This window comes from Euphorbia lathyris, chromosome 1 (genome assembly GCF_963576675.1).
Source record: "Euphorbia lathyris chromosome 1, ddEupLath1.1, whole genome shotgun sequence".
In the NCBI taxonomy this organism is placed as follows: Eukaryota; Viridiplantae; Streptophyta; class Magnoliopsida; order Malpighiales; family Euphorbiaceae; genus Euphorbia; species Euphorbia lathyris.
In genome coordinates this window covers 71,360,692-71,370,309 of record NC_088910.1, presented here as the reverse complement: position 1 = coordinate 71,370,309, position 9,618 = coordinate 71,360,692, and the positions used below count along the sequence as shown (strand labels likewise).

Genomic DNA, 9,618 nt, shown 5'->3' with positions numbered 1-9,618 from the left:
CATTGAGACTCATTCTAGCAATAATCCTATTCCTGACAATTTCAAGGCATTAAGCATGCACAAACTGATCAATCAAAGGCCCTCGATCCCTAATCATACATATTCATACAATCAATTTCATCCCCATCCCAAATTGGATGGGGATCAGTTCATAAACAAACTAATCATAGCAATAGGACAATAGGAATACTGGAAACCATCCTAAATAGATCATAAAAGTAAAAGATAAGAGGGAGAGATAGAAATCTAACCCGCTTTGTCGATTCTGATTATAAAGTAGAAGATCAAGCTTCTCCCATCAATTGTTCTTCAAAAGGAAAGACAGAATTGAAAACTAATCTAAAAAGCAAAAAGGAAAAAGAACTATTCTGAAATATAAATCTACATTATGACGGCTCTGTTATTAAAATCTAAAAATCCCCCCGAATAATGAAGATTAGCTCCCTATTTATAGAGTTAGGGAGAAACCCAAATGCCTCCGGGGGCAAAATAGGCAATTCCAATGTGTTTTAGTGGATTCTAGGGCAGATTCCCGCATTGCAGCGCCTCGTCTCGTCGAGACAGGGGCTGTCTCGTCGAGACGATGGTTGTCTTATCGAGACACTTACCTATCTCGTCGAGACAGGTGCTAGAATGGGACAGAACTTCCGATTTTTCTCCGTTTTGGTCCCTGGGCTTTCGAAATTTGCTCTAATGGTCCCTGACGAATCCCAAAAGTGCTCCGACGGTCCCTGAATTATCCGGAAATGCTCCAAAAGGCCTGGGTCTGGTTCAGAAATGCTCAAATAGCCCTCAAAATACCTGAAAATACAGAAAATGCCATAAATAATGGAAAATACTAATTTTAACTAAAAACTATCAAATTAATACAGAAACTTAACCAAAAAGCTAATTAAAACAAACTAAATTAATCCTAAAAACACTATAAAATAGGGAGCTATCAACATCCCCACACTTGAATCTTGCTTGTTCTCAAGCAAGACAGAATCCAAAACAATGAAAAATCATCAAATAGCTCCCGTACAAAAACAAGAATCTACTGCACTTTATTATCCACAACAGTTCAGACTACTCATTTTGCAATTAAAAATATAATGAACCTCAGACGAGTCTCCAAAACTGATTAATTTGTTTTATCGATCAACACTTCATGAAAACGAAAGAAGAGAACTAAAATTGATAGCTCATAAGTGGTCACTCTAACGCTCAAGTGTTTGGGTGTAATTTTTTTTTTGTAAACGCTCTACATTTATTGCATAAAGTGGTCACGTTGGGATTGCATCATCCATCCGGTCAAAATTAATGCATTAAAATTAAACAAGATCATAGGTCTTTAAAGGGTTGTAACATGGGCTAAAGGTTGGGGAATGAAAAAGGGAATTTATAGGCAAACAGTTAATGACTCAAATAGTTAAGATTATTGCAAGAAGGACACATTTTTCGCTATAAATTAGGGAGCTATCAACCACCTCCCCACACTTAAATCTTGCTTGTCCTCAAGCAAGTCAGAATCCAAAAGGGACACATTTTTCGCTATGTATAAGAAGGTTTAAGCTCAAGGTTGTTTTTGTGATCCAATGAAGTATTGGGGAAGCAACTAGAAATATAAACACGTCTTTTATCTTTTCCTCTATAATTTATTTATTTTATTTGGTTTTTAACCATTTTTTTTCTTTTGAATAGGGGGGAAAAGAGTGAAATTCAAATGGGTAAAGGTTGATTCTTCTATTAAAATTAAATTATTGCTAGCGGGAATAATTTTTTTAACCAGTTTTTAACCATTTTTTTCTTTTAATGATTGTTAGCGGGAATTTGAAGGATATATGTGTCTAAGTTTTTATCAAAAATAAATTCAGTCAAATTAACTTGGGTGAGAAAGGATATTTAAGAAGGCTAAGGTTTGTAACAGGGTGATCAAAGAAAGGGGTAAATACAGGCTCAAAGGGGCTTATCTAGTGGATTTGTTAAGAGATTTTGGCTAAACAAAGAAATAGGCTAAATTTCACAAAGGTATATACCTAGGTCGCCTAATCATTTCAAATTTAATAAAAACATAAAATTCAACCAGTATTGGATGCAATTCCTATGAGCTCTCACATCTAAGAGATCAATTGTTCCTAATTATGAGTCTAAAAATATTGATCTTTATAGCTCTAACTCACAATTTAAGGGTTATTTGTATCAATTCTAGCCTTAACTAACGTTCCGTTCCATGTCAATTTTAGGCAAACAATACTCTTTGGAGACTCAAACGTTGTTCAAAAATTTTCGCATGCATCAATTTCATTTAGAATGTGTAAATTTTTAAGCGCTTTGTCAATTGTATTGTCGGGATAGCTAAATGTATCAAATTCAACTGCCTAGGATTCTTTTTATTCCTAGAATTAAAATAAAAAGCAAACAAAAACATAAAGAACGAAATCCTAAAATTAAAACAAAAACATGCAACCTAATATAGAAAAATTTAAAAAAAATTAAAAACATGCAAATGGCAGAATCAAAAATCATCCTATCCTATTACCTGCTCCCCACACTTACAACATGCATTTACTTCCATCAATGCATAAAAGCAAAACATAAAGTGCAGAAAAGAAATAGGATAGAAAAACTCCTTCAGGGGTGGCTGTCAATCCAACCCCGAATGTCTGATGCTAAATTGTTCAAATCCAAGCGAAAGTCCTGAAAATCAATCCGGCGTCGGGGAGTATTCCGATTAGAGGGTTCTGCCAATAGGAAAAAAGAAAACAAACGTAAAAATAGAGAAAGCAAAAGAAAAGAAAAAAACTTTAATTTTTTTTGTTTTTATAAAAATTTTTTTTTTGGCCTGTCTCGTCGAGATGAACAGTGTCTTGACGAGACGAGAATTTTTTTATTTATCTTTTTTTAAAAAAAAATAATTTGTTTTTCGTGTCTCGACGAGACGAGACGAAAAACCCAAAAAAATATATATTTTTTTATTTAATATATACAAATCTAAACAATTATTTCAACCTATTCAATTTACATAGATTATAATCGAAATATTCCCCGGCTATGGAGCCAAAAAATTGATGGTGGTGTTGTCGGGTATTTATAGATTTAATCTAATTATAAACGAAATAGTCCCCGATAAATTTAATCTAATTATAAACGAAATAGTCCCCGCAACGGCGCCAAAAACTTGATGGTGGTGTTGTCGGGTATTTATAGATTTAATCTAATTATAAATGAAATAGTCCCCGACAAATTTAATCTAATTATAAACGAAATAGTCTCCGGCAACGGCGCCAAAAACTTGATGGTGGTGTTGTCGGGTATTTATAGATTTAATCTAATTAAAAAGGAAATAGTCCCCGACAAATTTAATCTAATTATAAACGAAATAGTCCCCAGCAACGGCGCCAAAAACTGGATGCTCGTAAAATATATAACAGTTAATTGGACAAATGTATCATATCGTAACAAGTAATATTGTGCTAAGCACGAGATCGAACCACAAAGACTATTTGTTATAATTAGTAAATCTACATAGAGTGATATAATTTCTTAGAGGGTTGAATGATAATTTGGGTTTTGTCTAATTAACTAATTGAATTGAAAGCAATAAGGTAACAAAATAGTGCGAACAATTAATAGGGTAGAAGGTGGATTAATGGAAGACACAATCTAGGCTGAGGAATCATTTGATTAAATCCTATGTATGGGTTTAGGGAGTTCAGATTTAAGTTTTACCAGTGATTGACGGTAATTGCCCAAATAAAAAAGACAAATGTGTACAAGATTTATCTAACCTATTCACATGCATTCGGGTGACGGCTTGATTAGGCATATACCCTAGGTTATGCAAAGCATTAGGTTCTTTGGCAACTAAGGCTAAAGCCGTAGCCCAGCTAGGAAGCCGCACTCCTAGTGGTCTCTAGCGAGGTCAGGTTTACACAGGTTCAGCATGGATAATTCCATGGTCAGGTTCTTATCTATCTATAATCCTATCTTTGTCAGGTTATAGGCATTAGGCACAATATATACATAAAGCAGGCTAGTTGATCGTCATCGAGTCTCATTCTAGCAACAATCCTATTCCTGACAATTTCAAGGCATTAAGCATGCACAAACTGATCAATCAAAGGCCCTAGATCCCCAATCATACATATTCATACAATCAATTTCATCCACATCCCAAATTAGATGGGGATCAGTTCATAGACAAACTAATCATAATAATAGGACAATAGGAATAATAGAAACCATCTTCAATAGATCATAAAAGTAAAAGATAAGAGGGAGAGATAGAAATCTAAAACCCGCTTTGTCGATTCCGATTACAAAGTAGAAAATCAAGCTTCTCCCATCAATTGTTCTTCAAAAGGAAAGACAGAATTGAAAACTAATCTAAAAAGCAAAAAGGAAAAAGAACTATTCTGAAATATAAATCTACATTATGATGGCTCTATTATTAAAATCTAAAAATCCCCCCGAATATTAGCTCCCTATTTATAGAGTTAGGGAGAAACCATAATGTCTCCGGGGGCAAAATAGGCAATTTCCATGTGTTTTAGTGGATTCTGGGGCAGATTCGCGCATTTCAGCGCCTCGTCTCGTCCAGACAGGTGCCAGAATAGGGCAGAACTTCCAGTTTTTCTCCGTTTTGGTCCTTGGGCTTACGAAATTTACTCTAATGGTCCCTGACGAATCCCAAAAGTGCTCCGACGGTCCCTGAATTATCCGGAAATGCTCCAAAAGGCCTAAGTTTGGTTCAGAAATGCTCAAATAGCCCTCAAAATACCTGAAAATACAGAAAATGCCATAAATAATGGAAAATACTAATTTTAACTAAAAACTATCAAATTAATGCACAAACTTAACTAAAAGCTAATTAAAACAAACTAAATTAATCTTAAAAACACTATAAAATAGGGAGCTATCAACATCCCCACACTTGAATCTTGCTTGTCCTAAAGCAAGACAGAATCCAAAACAACGAAAAATCAACAAATAGCTCCCGTACAAAAACAAGAATCTACTGCACTTTATTATCCACAACAGTTCGGACTACTCATTTTGCAATTAAAAATATAATGAACCTCACACAAGTCTCCAAAACTGATTAATTTGTTTTATCGATCAACACTTCATGAAAACGAAAGAAGAGAACTAAAATTGATAGCCCACAAGTGGTCACTCTAACGCTCAAGTCTTTGGGTGTAATTTTTTTTTTTGTAAACGCTCTACATTTATTGCACAAAGTGGTCACGTTGGGATTGCATCATCCATCCGGTCAAAATTAATGCATTAAAATTAAACAAGGTCATAGGTTTTTAAAGGGTTGTAACATGGGCTAAAGGTTGGGGTAGGAAAAAAGGGAATTTATAGGCAAAAAGTTAATGACTCAAATAGTTAAGATTTTTGCAAGAATGACACATTTTTCGCTATAAATTAGGGAGCTATCAACCACCTCCCCACACTTAAATCTTGCTTGTCCTCAAGCAAATCAGAATCCAAAAGGGACACGTTTTCCGCTATGTATAAGAAGGTTTAAGCTCACAGTTGTTTTTGTGATTCAATGAAGTATTCGGGAAGCAACTAGAAATATAAACACGTCTTTTATCTTTTCCTCTATAATTTATTTATTTATTTATTTGATTTTTAACCATTTTTTTCTTTTGAATAGGGGGGAAAAAGAGTGAAATTCAAATGGGTAAAGGTTGCTTCTTCTATTAAAATTACAACCTTTTAATGATTGCTAGCGGGAATTTGAAGGATATGTGTGTCTAAGTTTTTATCAAAAATAAATTGAGTCAATTAACTTGGGTGAGAAATGATATTTAAGAAGGCTAAGGTTTGTAACAGGGTGATCAAAGAAAGGGGTAAATATAGGCTCAAAGGGGCTTATCTAGTGGATTTGTTAAGGGATTTTGGCTAAACAAAGAAATAGGCTAAATTTCACAAAGGGATATACCCAGGTTGCCTAATCATTTCAAGTTTAATAAAAACACAAAATTCAACCAGTATTGGATGCAATTCCTATGAGCTCAAAGACAATAAATGTTATCTCACACCTAAGAGATCAATTGTTCCTAATTATGAGTCTAAAAATATTGATCTTTATGGCTCTAACTCACAATTTAAGGGTTATTTGTATCAATCCTGGCCTCAACTAACATTTCGTTCCATGTCTATTTTAGGCAAACATTGTTCAAACTCAAACGTTGTTCAAAATCTTTCGCATGCATCAATTTCATTTAGAATGTGTAAATTTGTAAGCGCTTTGTCAACTGTATTATCGGGGTAGCTAAATGTATCAAATTCAACTGCCTAAGATTCTTTTTATTCCTAGAATTAAAATAAAAAGCAAACAAAAACATAAAGAACGAAATCCTAAAATTAAAACAAAAACATGCAACCTAATATAGAAAATTTTAAAAAAAATTAAAAACATGCAAATGGCAGAATCAAAAAACATCATATCCTATTACCTCCTCCCCACACTTACAACATGCATTTACTTCCAACAATGCATAAAAGCAAAACATAAAGTGCAGAAAAGAAATAGGATAGAAAAACTCCCTCAGGGGTGGCTGTCAATCCAACCCCGCTTGTCCGATGCTAAATTGTTCAAATCCAAGCGAAAGTCCTGAAAATCAATCCGGCGTCGGGAAGTATTCCGATTAGAGGGTTCTCCTAATAGAAAAAAAGAAAACAAACGTAAGAATAGAGAAAGCAAAAGAAAAGGAAAAAAGTTTAATTTTTTTTATTTCTAAAAAAAAAATTTTTTTGGTTCGTCTCGTCGAGATGAAAGTGTCTTGACGAGACGAGAATTCTTTTATTTATCTTTTTAAAAAAAAAAAATTTTTTGTGTCTCGACGAGACGAAGCGAAAAACCCAAAAATATATATATATTTTTTATTTAATATATACAAATCTAAACAATTATTACAACCTATTCAATTTACATAGATTATAATCGAAATAGTCCCCGGCAATGACGCCAAAAACTTGATGGTGGTGTTGTCGGGTATTTATAGATTTAATTTAATTATAAACGAAATAGTCCCCAGCAAATTTAATCTAACTATAAACGAAATATTCCCCGGCAACGGCGCCAAAAACTTGATGGTGGTGTTGTCGGGTATTTATAAATTTAATCTAATTATAAACAAAATAGTCCCTGACAAATTTAATCTAATTATAAACGAAATAGTCCCCGGCAACGGCGCCAAAAACTTGATAGTGTTGTTGTCGGGTATTTATAGATTTAAGGGTTAATATACATATTTGCCCCTATATTATCACGGAAAAACAGATATACCCTTGCATCAAATAAATTCATAAAACTATCCTTAAATTTTTCACAAACCTACGATTATACCCTAACCTAACAGAATTAGATATTTAGCATAAACACCGTCATCCCATAAACATCCCCTAAAAACTTTACCCGAACACATAAAGTGGAAAAAGGAAAAAAAGCACTTAAACTCACCTTCAAGCACAATGCCAAACACAATGTTCTTGCTATCCAAATCTAGACAAGGATCAGGGCCAGTAGTGATAAAGAACTCCACATTCCTGTAATCTGGATCAAGTTTAATATCATCCTCATCATCATTTTCCGATAAATTCAACGAAACAAGGCCTGGCCTTGAATGCAGTAGCTTGAAGGCCTTAGGATCAACCGTCTCTGTGTTTCGCATCAAGCCCACCGGCGGTCTAACCTCTCCCTTGGTGGCCGGTAAGAAAAAATTGGTCGTTTTATGGACGAGAGTGTTCTTATAGGAGGAGGTGCACATGGTCTTGAAATTAGAGACAGTGATGGGGACAAGATGGCCGTAAAGGCCGAGGACGACGCGGTGAAGAGGAGCAGATTCAATACATAGTGTGGAAATGTTATCGGAGAGAGTACGGTAGGAGCGGAAGTAATTGGGGCAGTAGGAGAAGTCATGAAAACACTGTCGGTTATGGTAGTGTCAAGTGGTGTGGGAAGAGGGGTGGTGGTGGAGGTGGAGTGGAAGAAGAGGCGGCGACGGTGGAGGGGTTGCAGGTGAAGCCATGGAAGTGGATGGACATGATTCATTGAGGAAGGAAGAGAGACGGGAAGAGCTGTGAAAGAAAATGGGGTCTACATTTTCAGTTGAGATAAAATGACGTGTAACTGCAAGTATCAATGAACTATAATTTTTTTTTTATTTTTTTCCTCAAAACTACTGTATAGAATCCAAACAAATGGGGTCTACATTCTCAGATGGTGATGTGGATCACGCCGTGTATACTAAATAAATAAGTCCGTTAGATTAGGGTATAATTGCAGGTTTTAGAAAAATTTAAGGATAATTTTGTGGGTTTATTTGATATAAGGGTATATCTGTTTTTTCATAATAATATAAGGGCAAATATGTGTATTAACCCTAGATTTAATCTAATTATAAAGGAAATAGTCCCCGACAAATTTAATCTAATTATAAACGAAATAGTCCCTGGCAACGGCACCAAAAACTAGATGCTCGTAAAATATATAACAGTTAATAGGACCACAAAGACTATTTGTTATCATTAGTAAATCTACCTAGAGTGATCTAATTGTTTAGAGGGTTGAATGATAGTTTGGGTTCTGTCTAATTAATTAATTAATTGAATTGAAAGCAATAAGGTAACAAAATAATGCGAACAATTAATAGGGTAGAAGGTGGATTAATGGAAGACACAATCTAGGCTGAGGAATCATTTGATTAAATCCTATGTATGGGTTTAGGGAGTTCAGATTTAAGTTTTACCAATGATTGACGGTAATTGCCCAAATAAAAAAGACAAATGTGTACAAGATTTATCTAACCTATTCACATGCATTCAGGTTCTTTGGCAACTAAGGCTAAAGCCGTAGCCCAGCTAGGAAGCCGCACTCCTAGTGGTCTCTAGCGAGGTCAGGTTTACACAGGTTCAGCATAGATAATTCCATGGTTAGGTTCTTATCTATCTATAATCCTATCTTTGTCAGGTTATAGGCATTAGGCACAATATATACATAAAGCAGGCTAGTTGATCGTCATCGAGTCTCATTCTAACAATAATCCTATTCCTGACAATTTCAAGGCATTAAGCATGCACAAACTAATCAATCAAAGGCCCTAGATCCCCAATCATACATATTCATACAATCAATTTCATCCCAATCCTAAATTGGATGGGGATCAGTTCATAGACAAACTAATCATAATAATAGGACAATAGGAATAATGGAAACCATCTTCAATAGATCATAAAAGTAAAAGATAAGAGGGAGAGATAGAAATCTAAAACCCGCTTTGTCGATTCCGATTACAAAGTAGAAGATCAAGCTTCTCCTATTAATTGTTCTTCAAAAGGAAAGACAGAATTGAAAACTAATCTAAAAAGCAAAAAGGACAAAGAACTATTCTGAAATATAAATCTACATTATGACGGCTCTATTATTAAAATCTAAAAATCCCCCCGAATAATGAAGATTAGCTCCCTATTTATAGAGTTAGGGAGAAACCCTAATGTCTCCGGGGGAAAAATAGGCAATTTCAATGTGTTTTAGTGGATTCTGGGGCAGATTCGCGCATTTCAGCGCCTCGTCTCGTCGAGACAGGGACTGTCTCATCGAGACGATGGCTGTCTCGTCGA

The 9,618-nt window shown here is 34.9% G+C and overlaps 1 pseudogene; it reads right to left on the bottom strand.

Moving 5' to 3' along the window:
• Positions 1 to 4,268: 4,268 nt before the first annotated feature.
• Positions 4,269 to 8,027, bottom strand: LOC136210501 (peptidyl-prolyl cis-trans isomerase CYP28, chloroplastic-like; annotated as a pseudogene).
• Positions 8,028 to 9,618: the final 1,591 nt, after the last annotated feature.